This window comes from Chiloscyllium plagiosum, chromosome 18, assembly GCF_004010195.1.
Source record: "Chiloscyllium plagiosum isolate BGI_BamShark_2017 chromosome 18, ASM401019v2, whole genome shotgun sequence".
NCBI lineage: Eukaryota > Metazoa > Chordata > Chondrichthyes > Orectolobiformes > Hemiscylliidae > Chiloscyllium > Chiloscyllium plagiosum.
This window is the reverse complement of record NC_057727.1, coordinates 66619419-66634956: the sequence shown is the minus strand read 5'-3', so window position 1 is coordinate 66634956 and position 15538 is coordinate 66619419. Positions and strand designations below refer to the sequence as shown.

Here is a 15538-nt window from a genome sequence, read left to right as displayed (position 1 = left end):
TTTTATTTTTACATACTAGAACCTCAAATTGTTTAACATTTAGCCTACTGGTATATGTATGGGCGGTGTTGCCTCATGTCTCAAGGACTGATGAAAAGGGCTCAATTTTCAGTAGCATTTGCAGGTTTAGAAGGAGTCCCTCACCATCCCACTTAATGGTTACAGGCTTTTTATTCACTTACAAGATGGGGGCATCTGTAGTTGGACCAGAATTTATTGCCACTCCCTAGTTGCCCTTGAGAAAGTGGTGGTGAGCTGTCTGAACAGCTGCAGTCCATGTGCTATAGGTACACTGCCAAGGACTTTAGGGAGGGGATTCCAGGGCTTTGACCCAACAACAATGAAGGAACAGTAGTAGTTCCAAGTCAGGATGGTGAGTGGCTTGGAGGGGAACTTGCAAGTGGTGGTGTTCCCATGTATCAGCCACCCTTGACCTTCTAAATGGTAGTTGTCACGTGTTTGGAAGGTGCTGTATAGAGTTATACAGCACGAAAACAGACCCTTTGGTCCCAACATGTCTATGCCTACCAGGTATCCCAAACTAAGCTAGTCCCATCTTTCTGTAGACGGCCCATATACACCTAAACCTTTCCTATTCACCTACCTGTCCAAATGTCCTTTGAATGTTATAACTGTACCTGTATTTACCACTTCCTCTGGCAGTCCATTCCATGTAGAAAACCCCTCTGTGTGAAAAAGTTACCCCTCAGGTCCCTTTTACTTTTTTCTCCTCTCACTTTAAAATTATACCTTCTAACTTTTAACTCCCCTACCCTAGAGAAACAGTCTTTATTATTTGCCTTATCTTTGCCCCTTATCACACGACACACTGCCTGACAAAGGAGCAGTGCTTGTTCCAAACAAACCTGTTGGACGATAACCTGGTGCGTGATTTTTAATGTTGTGCCCCTTATGATTTTACAAGGCGAAAGTGAGGACTGCAGATGCTGGAGATCAGAGTCGAGAGTGTGGTGCTGGAAAAGCACAATAGGTCAGGCAGCATCCGAGGAGCAGGCAAATTGACATTTCACTCTCTGTACTGCCCCTTTACTCATGCTGCTTAAGGGAAGGGAGCGGAAATTCCATTCAGAGCAATCTTAGGATGCCCCGCTATTGACTAAATGATACCCATGGGAGAAAGTGAAGACTGCAGATGCTGGAGATCAGAGTCGAGAGTGTGGTGCTGGAAAAGCACAATAGGTCAGGCAGCATCCGAGGAGCAGGCAAATTGACATTTCGGGCATAAGCCCTTCATCAGGAATGAGGCTTGTGGGCCGGGGGGGCTGAAAGATAAATGGGAGAGGGTGTGGCTAGGGGAAAGGTAGCTGAGAATACAATAGGTAGATGAAGATAGGGGAGAAAGTTATAGTCGGAGAGGAGGGTGGAGCGGATAGATGGGAAAGATGATGGACGGGCCAAGAGGGCGGTACCGAGTTGGAGGCTTGGGATTGGGATATGGAGTAGGGGAGGAGAAATGAGGAAACTGGTGAAATCCACCTTAATCCCGGTGGGTTGCAGGGTCCTCCACGTAAGGACATGCAGGTCCTGGTCCGCCTCCATCGCCAAACCCTAACCACCTGACACCTGGAACAGAACACCAACTTGTGGATTGTTTCAGAGAACATCTCAGGGACACCCACATCAACCAACCCCCACCTCCCTGTGGCTGAACACTTCAACTCCACCTTCCACTCCACCAAGGACATGCAGGTCCTGGGCCTCTTCCATTGCTAAACCCGAACCACCCGACACCTGGAGGAAGAACGCCTCATCTTCTGTCTTGGGACCCTGCAACCACACAGGACCAATGTGGATTTCACCCTACCCCCACGTTATACCAGTCCCAAGCCTCCAACTCGGCACCACCCTTTTGACCTGTCCATTGTCTTTCCCAACTATCCGCTCCACCCTCCTCTCCAACCCATCACCTTCTCTCCCACTTTATCTACCTATTGCATTCCCAGCTACCTCCAATCCTCCCCCCCCCCCCCCCCCCCCCCCCCCCCCCCCTCTCCTGCTCCTCGGACGCTGCCTGACTGGCTGTGCTTTTCCAGCACCACAGTTTTGACTTATGATTTTACAAATCTATATAATGTCACCCCTCAACCTCCTAAGCTCCAGTGAAAAAAAAATCCCACCCTCTCCAGTTTCTCCTTTTCCCTCAAATCCTCCAGTCCTGGTAACATCCTGTAAATCATTTCTGCGCCCTCTCCAGTTTAACAATATCCTTCCTATAGCAGGGCGACTAGAACTGTACACAGTACCACAAATGTCCTATAGAACTGCAACATGACATCACAACTCCTATATTCAGCGGTCTGAGCGATGAAGGTAAACATGCTAAGTGCGTTCTTTACCACCCTGTCTGCCTGTGATCAAGGAATTTTGCACCTGCACCCCTGAATCTCCCTGTGCAGCACTCCCTTTGGCCCTACCATTGCCTATGTAAGTTCTGCCCTTGTTTGTTTTACCAAAAGGCAACACCTTGCATTTATCTAAATTAAACTCCATCTGCCACTCCTTGGCCCACTGGCCCAATTAAACAAAATCCCTTTTCACTCTTATATACTCTTCACTGGTTACTATCCCACCAAATTTGATATCATCCTCAAACTTACTAACCATGTTTCCTTCCTTCTCACCCAAATTGTACAAATGACAAACAACAGTGGATCCACACCAATCCCTGCAGTAGTTTGAAGAACCTTTGTGAATTTCTGCAGTGCATCATTTAGATTCACTGCTGCTGAGCGTCGGCGGTGAAGGGAGTGGATGTTTATGGTTTTAGTGCCAATCAAATGGGCTGCCTTGTTCGAAATGCTATCAAACCTCTTGAACTTTGTTGGAGCTGCACTCATCCAGACAAGCGGGGAGTGTTCCATCACACTCCTAACATACACCTTGTAGCTAATGGACAGGCTTTCAAGGGTCAGGACACGAGTTGCGTGCTGTAAGATTCTTTGCCTCCAATCTGCTCTCACAGCCACAGTACTGGGGTGACTAGACTTCCTGAAGAAGGGCTTATACCCGAAACGTCGATTCTCCTGCTCCTTGGATGCTGCCTGACCTGCTGCGCTTTTCCAGCAACACATTTTCAGCTCTGACTAGACTAAAAGCAAAATATTGGAGAAATCTGAAACAAACACGGAGAGCGGTGGAGAAACTCGGAAAGCCTGGCATTGCCTCTGGTGAGAGAAACAGAGTTAAAGTTTTGAGCCCGGTATCACACTCCAATTACTTACCAACATTATTGGGTCTGAACTGTGGAAGAATTTAGTGGTTAGATGGACACAATTTAAGTCCTGCCATAGACAAAACAAAGATTAGCCTTGGTGCTGTCACTCCCCAGCAGAAGTAAAATCAGGAGTAAAGTGTTTTGTGAGCTGGAGGCCCATCAGTTTAATAATGAGGAAGGTTTTGACTTTCAATTTGAGATCTTGTGTAAAATTTAGAAGAAAGCAGAATTATATGATTGTTTCAAAAAAGCAATTAACTGTGATTCCATTGATGAAAGTTTATGGACTTTACCAAATTGTATAATTTTGGCATACTTCAATTTAGGGATCATTGAATCCACACTAGGGTTTCAGATGCTAAGGTGTCTGATGCACAGGCCTCTGGTTCAAGTTGTGTTCACTTCTCTGAGAGGCAGACGGTGTTTGATCAGATATCTGGTGCCATGAAGAAATTCCTGTTGAAGAATTATTTGCCTCAACCTTCTTTGTGCAAGTGGCACATTTCATGAAGACACAAAGCAGAGGGGACTTGATGATTGCTAGATTTTGAAATGATCCAGAGGCTGAATGCAGACACCAATACAATGGGAGTACTAATAACAGAAAGAATAGAAATTGTCTGTGATAGATCTGTTACTGCAGAAGACAGAACTGCAACAGAAATAGGGTGAAATGATGATAATTCGAATTGTGCCCAAACATTCTTGTTTTGCAAAGTTATGCAACAGCCAAGGAAGCCCCTATGTTAGACGATTTGCCTACAAACATGCCTCTGTCAAAAAACAATAGAAACCATAATGATGCAATAAATATATGAAAACAATCTTTACTTTTTAATTTGTTAGCACCTTACAATGGCCTGACTTTCAGTAGAAGGCAGTAAAAATGTTGAGTTAGATCCAGAAAAACTCAGGAATCAGTGTGCTGGCTTTGGACCAGTGTGATACTGTCTGCCATATTGTTGGTGCAGTCAGCCGTGTTTTCTGTTTTTGTGCTGTTGTGCAAAATCGCAAAGCACTAGTACTTTTGAGGCTTCCACTGTGGAAACAGAGTGGATGAGTAGTCGTTGGAATCTGCAGGCTCCCTGCAAAAAATATTACCTCATCGGTCAGTTCCATTGCATAATAATAAGGTATCATCTACTTCAGCCTACTTTTCCATGGTTATCGCTGTTGGAATTTCCACGCTGGCCTCCTACAAGTCAGAGATAAGAACGCCATCATCAGGTTGGTTAAGCTTCACCCTGTCCCATTTCATCCTCAGCACCCTTTTGCAGTTACATAGATTTGATAAAACCATCACAGTTGCCAGTTGTGGATTCCTTCAACACATTTCACGTGAATGTGGCCTCTAGAAGAGTTTGGTTGTACTCTTGCTTGTTATAAATGCTGCTAATAATCTGAGAGATCAGCTACCATCAGTATTGGCTTTCAGGTTCCTAATCACCCCCAATCCATTGGCGGTTGGAGCTTTACCATGATGTTCAGAGGCAAGGGCATTAGTTTGAGGCCGGTGATGGTAGGATGCGCAGGGCAGTTGTCTGTAATTATGATAACCTCCCTGTTCTTCCATTGACATATTTTGACCACTTTCTTGATCCACACATCAAAATGGAGGATGCCATTCAGAGACTTTTCTTAGCCTCATGCTATATGGGGAGTACCCCAAAATTCACAAAGTTTCTTGGACTTTCCTGTCACTAGAAGCAGCAGCTTTTTGGTGCCATTCGTGTTGGCACAGACTATAACAGTGACACGGTCCTTGCTTAACTTTTAAACATGGCACATTTTACTTTTTAAGTATTAAAGAGTAATTGGGTAAAACTCAGTAGAACAGCCCAGTTTAATTACATTAAAAATGTCTCCTGATGCTCACTTATCCAAGAAGTGATTACACTAGTGTGATCTGTCATCTACCAGTGCTGCCACTCTGCTGTCCTGTAATGACTTATCACGTGGAAGATAAAGCAATGCCATGTTTTGAATTGGTCTAGCTGTCCATTGCTGGCCCAGCCTGTTTGCCAGGGCAATCCCCCTTTCATGCATGAGTGTACCAGAGATCAGAACATTCTGTATTTGAGCTGCCTTTAACCATCTTAAGGGAGCTTCTTCAACATTGGCATAGCAGCCATTCTCATCCTTCCTTGCTGGAAAGAATGCCTGCATGTCACACTGTTCCAAGCGTGTTAACCTTCTGCCTCATAATTGTTGACAAACTTCACTTTGTCTCTCGTCGACAGCACTTTCTCTCAGGTAGGACATACTTGCACATAAACATTTTTTCACAGGGAGGCCTTAATGTCAAATGATGGCTTGTCTTTGATTTGGGATCTAGAATAGCCTAACTCCACTCGATTGGTTGATGTGATCAGATGACAAGCATGCACAAATCTCAGCTCATCATGATTTACCAGTCTGGAATTTCAGTTTATCAATGGTTTTCCTACTCTGCTTGAGGGAATGGCTGACAACTTTATCATAGTCAAAGTTTTGGGTTATCACTCATTGTGGTTTCACTAAATTAGAGGAATGAATTCCAGGAATGCCTTAAAACCCTTTCAGAGATGCTACAGGGATGCACTGAGTTGATACATTATGCAGCAAACTGTCCAGAGTGAAGAGGCAGAGTCCTTGAAATGATCCATGATGCAGTGTAATCTGAGGAAGATGTTGAAGATAATGATGAAACTGGTTACACTGGTCATTAAGAATTTTACTCCTGTGCTGAATGTTCATTTGGCTGTGCATCAGCCTTGTCAAGGCTTATGTAGACCAGACTGATTAAAATGTTATCTTGATTTATTAAGTAATGAGAAACAACACAACTCTCAAGGAAGTGCAAGTATTGCTTATAGAGCATTTGATGGTAACACAATTGAGATCATCAAAGAGAGTTGTAAGTCCGGTAAAATAGCTGAACGTGGCCTTTTATTATAAATATTAATGTAGTTTCTCGTGAAGTACCTAGGCGTTGAGTAAACCTTATAGAAAGGTCACAAATGAAAACATGACCGAGCACAATAAGGCAAAATCTTTTAGAAAATCAATGTATATTCAGTTTATATATTCAAACATTATTGTATGCTCACAAAACCTGATTAATCTATCAGTGTGTTAGACAAGTGCTACAAACAAGAGGGTGAGGTGAATTTAATCATTTTATCAATCTCTTCTCCTGTCTGTAAGTAGAAGAGTTTTTGATTTTTCTTATTTATTTTACCTTTCAAAATAGGCTGTGGTGTGTTTGCCAAGATCTCTGTTATGAAATTCAGTTTTTAAATGTTTTGCAAAGGAAGTATAGTTTATTCATTTATTCAAATCCAGGGGATGCAAATTGTGACTTGATTAGGCATTTCTGTGTCCCAGATATGGAGTCAGTAGTAAGCCGTTAGCACCATCTCAGGTATGATAAGTTTCAAAAGCTCTCCTTTGTTCAGAACAACTGGAATATATATTATCTGCTGGTTTATCAGTGTTTGTAGACTGGGAGGTCCACATAATGCAAGGATGAAACCTTCCAAGGAAAAGCTATAAGTCTGGTCCAAGTTACTGCCGGTTGAAACTAGAAGTGTGGTCACCCTGCATTAGGAGATCAGTAGCAGCCATGTTATAGACCAGCAAAGTTTATTTTAACATTTAAGCAAGAGCATAGGAATTAGGAGCAGGAGTAGTCCATTCAGCCCCTTAAGCCTACTCTGCCTTTTGATAAGAACATTTGTAGCCTCAAATCTGCATTCCTGTCCCCTCTGATATCCTTTTACCACTTACCTTGCAAGAATCTAACCACCATTTTCTTAATAGTGTTCAAGGACTCTGCTTCCTCCATCTTTTCAGGCAGAGTTCCAAAGACTCTGGACTCTCTGAGGGAGAAATAAATTCACCTCGTCTCTGAAATGGCAATCCCTTATTTTTAAACAATGACCATAAGAGGAATCATCCTGTCCATATCTACTGTGTCAAGACTCTTCAGGATTTTATATGTTTCAGTCAAGCCGTCTCTTACTTTTCTAAACTCCACTGTAGTCCCAACCTTTCCTCACAAGACAAGCCTCCTGTTTTTATTTTATTTTGGTGAACCTTCTCCAAGCTGCATCCGACTCATTGACATTCTTCCTGAAATAAGGCGACTAATACCATATATAATACTCCAGATGTGGTCTCACCAATGCCTTGTAAACTGAAGCATAACCACACGTTTTTATTTAATTTCCACGTGATAAAGCATAAGATAGTACAGGTAGACAATCCTTTATCCGAAATCACGGGACCGACTGTTTTTTGGAATTCGGAATTTTTTGGATTTCGGAACAAATGCAGCACCCTGTAATCAAACATCAAGACTGCAGCAAAAACATATGAATACTCACACTAAATGGGATAAATAAAGACTAGAAATACTACCACAGTTTATTTATAGAGCAATGTACTGATAAATGAAATACACAGACCATAAATACTCAGTGACATTTGATTTTCAGAAAAAAATTCCAAGAAAATTTGGTAAAATTTAAACAAACACAGCTTCAGCATTATGGCTGACGGCATTTATAAAGACTTCTTCAAGTGTCATTTGTCTTATTTCTGTCTATGCAATCTCTTTGAGTAAATTGCCATAATCTCTTTCTTGCTAATAAATGAGCATTGTTCAAGGCCGGCAATTAACTGATCACACATTTTCACCATATCGCCTATAGGGACTTTTTCAACTGTGTTCATTAAGTCGTCATCATCGGCTATCCTCACACTTATCTGTATTTAAAACCATTTTAGCAATTTTCCCATCACTCAAAGAACGCACGACAGATGCATCATTGATGAAATGCTGAACATTGACAATGTCAGCTTCGTGTAATTTATTTACACTTTTGTCCGATAAACTTTGTTCGTAACTTACAAGGTTTGCTATCATCGTTTTCTCTTCAGTGACATGAAAGCCTTTAAAGTCCGTGCATTCATTTACATGACACGTCATTATAGGCCAGAGTCTGCACCAAGTATTTGTTAATGTTGATTTATCAACATCATTCCAAGCATTAGCAACTGCGTCAATGGCATCCTTAACACTAAACTCTTTCAGGAAGTCTTGGATTCCTACCTCTATGTTGACTGCAGCAAGCATACAGTTTAAAAAATCGTCTTTATACTTGGTCTTCATGGAGTGCAAAATTCCTTGGTCACAAGGCTGTAATACAGATGTCACGTTAGGGGGCGAGTAAATGCTGAAAACATTACTTTTTGCAAGGAATTCGGCAGGGGGATGTGTGGAGCAATTGTCCAGGAGCAATAAAATGTTATAGTTTTCTTCCAGTCCAGCTTGCCTGCAATGAGCTCATGCCACTGGTACAAAGTGGTCACTGAATCAGTCGAAAACATTTCTCGGGTTACCCATGCTTTCTTGTTTGCATAATAATACACCAGTAAATTGTGTACATCTTTCAGACATCTCAGATGTTTGCTTTTCCCAATCACTGCAAGTTTCACCTTGTGTGTGCCTGCAGCATTAGCACACCCAAGAATAGTTAACCTGTCCTTCATATCCTTAAGACCTGTTGGTGCTCTCTCATCAGCCGCTGTCAATGTTTTTCTTGGGACATAGCGCCAGTACAGAGCTGTTTCATCAGCATTGTAAATTAGTTCAGGACTAAAGCATTGTTCAGATATTATCTTGGCAAATTCGTCAATATAATTTTTAGCCCCTTCATGATCAGCAGAAACCTTTTCACCACAGAGTTTCAGCTGTTTTACAACATTATGCTTCTTCGGCCGATTTCTGCAGCCAACCTTCTGAATATTGACATTTGCCTTTAATGTTCAATTCTTTATGATATTTTCTACCTCGATTCATGACCAACAAACCAGTCAGTGGCATGCGTTCACTTCTTCGTTGTTGAATCCATTCCATCAACACACAATTAAGGTCTTCATTTTTTGCCCTATGACAAAGGGGCAGGCATAGCTGGGGCCCATGTGGGTGCCCGTGGCGCTACCATTTTGGTCTGAAGGAAATGGGAAGATTCGAAGGAGAAATTGTTGAGGGTGTAGACTAGTTCAGCCAAATCGAATGTGTGTCGGTGGAAGGGTACTGATTGGGTTGGTGGGAGAGGAAGAACCGGAGGGCTTGGAGGCTTTCGCCATGACGGATGGATGTGTACAGGGGCTGGATGTCCATGGTGAAGACGAGGCGTTGGAAGCCGGGTTAACGAAAGTCATAGAGGACGAGGGGGGTGCACGTGGGGAGCTGCTGGACTATGGAGGACAGGACAGTGTCAAGGTATGAGGAGATAAGTTTGTTGGGGCAGGAGCAGGTGGAAATGATGGGTCGACCAGGGCAGTCAGGTTTTTGAATTTTGGATAAGAGGTAGAACCGGGCAGTGTGGGTTCTGGGACTGAGGTTGGAGGCTCTGGGTGGGAGATACCCTTGAGGTAATGAGGTTGTGGATGGTCTGGGAGACAATGGTTTGTGGATGGGAGGTGAGGTTGTGGTCGAGGGGGCAGTAGATTAAGTTAGATTCTCTACAGTATGGAAACAGGCACTTCGGTCCAACAAGTCACACTGACCCTCCAAAGAGTAATCCACCCAGATCCATTCCCCTCGCCGATATTTACCCCCGACTAATCCACCTAAAACTGTGGGCAATTTAGCATGGCCGGTTCACCTGATCTGCACAACTTTGAACTGTGGGAGGAAACCGGAGCACCCGGAGGAAACCCACGCAGACACAGGGAGAATGTGCAAACTTCACACAGTCGCTTGAGGCTGGAATCGAACCGGGGACCCTAGCGCTGTGAGGCAGCAGTGCCAATCAGGTGAATGCCCCAAGGTGGAGAAGGTGTTCATGAGTTGGCGCCTGGCTTCTGCGGTGTACAGGTCGGTGCGCCAAACATTGGAGCGTATAGCCTATTGTAATTAGTCTATGGGCAAAATACTTAAATTGGCTTCTGTGTTGTGTATTCATTCTGTTATAAGTTCTACAATTAGTTACAACTTTTTTCTGCACATTTGAGTACTTTGCATGCAGGTATATGGACTTTAAACAAAGAATGAAGTCTCAGAGGAGATTATTTAATTTGGGATATTGGAGATATTATTGAAGAGCAGGCCATGTAACTGGTTCGATATAGAGGATGACAGCCGAGGAGTGAGGTCCGTGGACTGGCAGAATGGGGTGAAAGAGTGGAAAGTAAGAAAGCACAGTGCAGCTTCTAATCATGGATTCATGACTCGTTCATCTGAAAACGAAAGTCCTTCTGGTAATCTGAATTGACAAATAAAGTGCAAGTAGCCCTCATAGCTTGAATAGGTTAGACGCTGAAATAAAGGCCAAAATACGTCTAGGAACAGAATTCAAAGCATAAAAGTTGTATGAGAAATGTTTCATAAACCACAAACCCAAAGATGCATACAATACAACAAGAAAACTATGGAAACTGGGCTACTGTGTTTGCAGCCTGAATGATATTACAGGGGCTTTCTATTTCACAGTGAGACTTTTTGTAATGAAGTTATGTTGAGTTTAATTAAAAGCAAAGGAGAAAGTGAGGACTGCAGATGCTGGAGATCAGAGCTGAAAATGGGTTGCTGGAAAAGCGCAGCAGGTCAGGCAGCATCCAAGGAGCAGGAGAATCGACGTTTCTCGTGCATGAGCTGAAGAAGGGCTTGAAGAAGAATTCCTGAAGAAGGGCTCATGCCCGAAACGTCGATTCTCCTGCTCCTGGGATGCTGCCTGACCTGCTGTGCTTTTCCAGCAACCCATTTTCAGCTAATTAAAAGCAAACCCAACAATACTTTGATAGTATCAGAAAGGAGAGCCTTAGCCACCCTCATGATGCCCATTGATGATCTCCCATCAGGTGAGAGGTACTGCAAAATTTGACAAATGTGCTATCAATAAGAATAGAACTTAAAATTGGGGCTGTGGACATTTTAAATATCTTAGTTTAAATACTTAGCAGTGAAGGTCTAGAATGACTTTACTTTAGCAATGCTATTTAAATAGGATGCAGGTAACACCAGTCAAATTATATGATTGGTCTCCAACCATTTCAGCACAAGATCACTATTTGAATTTAAATATAATCCAGGTTCTACTCTAAAGGTAACATAGCATAAACATATGATTGAAATCCAAGCCAAAATAATTATTCATTTGTCCTCCACCCACCAAGTCTCTGTGTGTAAGACCCTGTGACTGCACATGAGCTGCCAGTGCCGTGAAGTGTGGATTATAGTTTGAGATGCTAGTCATTTGCAATCAAATGGGTTTCTGTGAGGCAGTTATGTTACTTGGTCATGGAGTCAAACAGCACGGGAGCAGACCTATTGGTCCAACTCATCTGTGCCGATATCCTAAATAAATCTAGTCCCATTTGTCAGCACTTGGCCCATATCCCTCTAAACCCTTCCCATTCATATACCCATCCAGATGCCTTTTAAATGTTGTACTAGCCTCCACCACTTCCTCTGGCAGCTCATTCCACACATGCACTGCCCTCTGTGTGGAAAAAGTTGTCCCTTCGATCCCATTTAAATCTCTTCCCCCTCACCTTGAACCTATGGATTTAGTTTTGGGCTCCCTCATCCTGAGGAAAGGATCTTGGCCATTCACCTATCAATGATTTTATAAACCTCTATAAGGTCACACCTCAGCCTCTGACACTCCAGGGAAAATAACCCCAGCCTATTCAGCCTCTCCATATACCTGAAACCCTCCAACTCTGCCAACACTTTTGTACATCTTTTTTCAACCCTTTCAAGTTTCACAACGTCTTTCCTATAACTGGGAGACCAGAATTGTACACAGTATTCCAAACGTTGCCTAACTAATGTCCTGTATAGCCGCAACATGTCTGACTTGATCATCTTCATTTGAGGGAAGACTGTCTCGCAGGTATGTGGAGCCAAAGCTTTCACTTTAAAAGCAATGATCATGTGAATGGGTATTTTTCTATATTTGTGAGTCTTCAAAAATCACTGTCTCTTGATCTGATTTCATTTCACTCCACTGTTCTGTAAATCAAGCACCTGATGGGATTTGGTAGCCAAACCACCAATATGTACTTGAAGGAATAGATTTGAGACAAACACGGCAATTTGTTCTATCACATTTAATTCCTGAAGTCTCCTGTTGAGTTCCTCTGCTACCTTCCTCAGGTGTGCACTGAAGTTTTCTGGTTGGAAGCATTTTTTTAATCTCAATGATTATTTTCTAACATTATCTCCTTGCTCAGGAAGTGTCACAATGTTTATTTTTTTTTTAAATGGGAGGATCACAGACCCAGTTTCAAACTGAATGCATTCACAGCACTTATCATATGTGCAACGTTTCCCTTCAGTTCACAGTTCAGCTCGTTCTGTTTTAATGTTACATCTGAAAGGACCCTGAGGTGAAGCAATCTCACATTGACAGCTCACTCCACACTTCATTGATTAATTCAAGAAAATGATAATTTTGGGCATCAGATGCAAAAATCTTTGCAGGACCTCTTCTCAACTTAACTCAGCCTGGAGGGTTAATTCATCATGTCCAGCATTGGGTTTGTCGATTAATTATTTCAAAAAGTGGTGCTGAAAGACTCTTGCTCAAATTGAATTTACTGCAAGTTTCATTACATATGAAGTCCATTTAACTTTACTCTCGGATGCTTACTGGTGGATTCTGTAGTGGTATTTGACAGAAGAGGGGAAAATCAGGGATCATTTCCACAAAAAGCAACAAAAGCCTGTGGTTACACTAAGCATGGCTGGTGCACCGCCAATCATGATAAAAGCCAACTTCTTGATTGGAATGCTTTTCTCAAGCATGTACCTTTTGAATTTGTTTTAGATATCCTCATCCCTTATTCCCTCCCTCAAGGGCGAAAAGTGTGAGAAGATCCTCTTTAATTAAAGAGTCATACGGACTCTTTAGTCCAACCAGTCCTCCCCGATCATGTTCCCAACTTAAACCAGTACCACTTGCCAGTGCTTGGCCTCCAAACCTTTCCTATTTATGAACTTATCCAAATGCTTTTTAAATGTTGTAACTGTACCCTCAGTAATCACTTTCTCTGGCAGTTCATTCCACACACTGTGTAAAAAAACAAAGTTGTCCTTCATGTGCTTTTTAAATCTTTCTCCTTTCACCTTAAAAGTATGTCCCCTGGTTTAGAATTCCCCCACCCTAGGGAAAAGACCCTTGTCATTCACCTTATTTATGTCCCTCATAATTTTATAAACCTCAATAAGGTCACCCCCTTAACCTCCAATGTTCCAGTGGAAAAAAAAGTCCCAGTTTTTCCAGTCTATGTCCTTAAATCCCTGTGCACAAAATTAATGAGCTGGGCTGTGTCAGTCATGTCAGTTGATTCGGACAACTGTATCGAGAAACATTCACAGTTCTTCAGGACCTGCTGTAGTTGCTGAAGGATGTCTTCAGACAAAGATTTCACTCATCTTGCTACAGTGGAAGCACCAAGTGACATACTCTGGATTGCCGTTAATATTTCTTTTTCATTCCTAAAGTTCTGAATAAAGAGTCAGTGGCTGTAGTCGTTGTTTCATTACTTACTTCGCCATCTTTGCCGAGAATGAATTATTGTTTTGTGCCAGAAAATAACAAACAGAAAACGACATTCGGTATAGGGCTTGCTTTATCCCGCTGGCTTAAAAGAAAATCTGTAACTGAGCTTTCAAAACGGCATCAGCACCATCAACGTTTTTCAACTTTTTGTCTGAAGCATGCTGTTCAAAGGAAAACTATCCTTCAAATTACTGTGCGTTGTTGAATGGTGTCATTCCAAATTCCCCTTTTGACTGATCAATATATTTTCATGCCATGGGACAAATGCTGTTCTCTTTCACAGTTCTGAACTGAAATTAATTTTCCCATTGAGTATGTACGTTGCACATTTTTAGTTTATTTTTAGACGGCCCAGGTTCGCCACTCATTGCTTCACCGTGTTGTTTGTGACGTCACTCTGCCCCTGCATCTACACCTCTGGACTGTCCAGAATGCAACTGGCAGCTTTCAAGTGTGGAGGCACGGAAGGTCAATTCTGTGGTCGTGATTTGTTTCTGGAACCCCTGGTCAGCTTGCGTTGTTCAGATATTGGATGTGGGGCACAGCAGCATTCTCCACATGGACTTCCTCGATAAGCAGCTGAAGAAAATAAACTGCAGGACCACAGAGAACGAGCTGAGCTGCTCGTATAGAGAAATTGCATGGTCGTGATGGGTGAATAACTAGAACTGTAACATATGACCTTCCCACATCAATTCCTCGTATATATTTGTTCATCCATTTGTACTACCCACAATGATAGTCCATCTGGTCCAAATGGCTTCTATCACTCCTGCTTCTATCACTGGTATTTGGACCAAACAGCAACAGGGTGCAATAATTTATAAAGCCTGTTAAGGCTCGTCTCCAGCCACGTAGCGTGCAGAAGTGGAGCTCAAGCAGCGGCATGGTGATCAATACATACAGGGCAAGTGAATGTTGTTGGGCAGTGATCTACTGTCAGACACTCTGCAATTGACAGTCAATCACAATCTCTGTGTTGGAAACCACAGAATTAGGTCATCACAGAACAACATTTTATCGAAAGGGAAAGCAAGGAAATTTTGGAACTTGATTGATCGGTTGAACTGGTTTGGTGCTCAGACTAAACCACCTGCTTTGATGAGTTGGAGATTGTAAACTTGATGTAACACGCTAAAATCTGGAATGTTTTAGGTGTAAATAAAGTATTAAAAGCAATTAAGCCTGAAGCAGTATGTACTTACGTTCTGATCCTTAGATTACCAGAAAATAATTTTAGCGATGCTTCTCCTGCCAACCTCCCTGCTGAGTATTCATTTGCACCTGCTTTCATAATATTTCTGATGGGTGAGAATAGAAAATGTTGCTCCTTAGCATTGGAAACTCAGAAAATGAGGGTTGTTGAAAGTGTTTTAGTTGCTTAATGACTGACTCACGTAAGAATCCATGCAATTGTGATCAGCTGAAGGCCATCCTCCTGTAATGTCATTACCTGTGATCTTTATTATTAACCCACGTTATTGTCAAGCTGCTTCATCATCTAGAACTTTTAGTTCATCTACTTGTTTTGCTGCCATCATTCTCTGCCAGTGATAAACCTGTATCTGCAAGTGTTTTCTTTTAATGCTGTTAGGATCCAGACTTAGCCACATTTGAAAGGATTGAGTCTGGATTTATAATGCTGACCATTTTGCACAGTTCAAAGTGGGCTAAGCTCATAAGTATTGCCTGGTATGTAATAATAATCTGCTGTACACGTATGTTCAGTAGCTATTTGTCAAAA

General features: G+C 42.3%; 1 protein-coding gene across 1 annotated transcript in view; it reads left to right on the top strand.

The window, feature by feature from the left end:
* Positions 1-15538, top strand: part of bap1 (BRCA1 associated protein-1 (ubiquitin carboxy-terminal hydrolase)) — a 69344-nt gene that overhangs the window by 5861 nt on the left and 47945 nt on the right. The window lies entirely within an intron of this gene.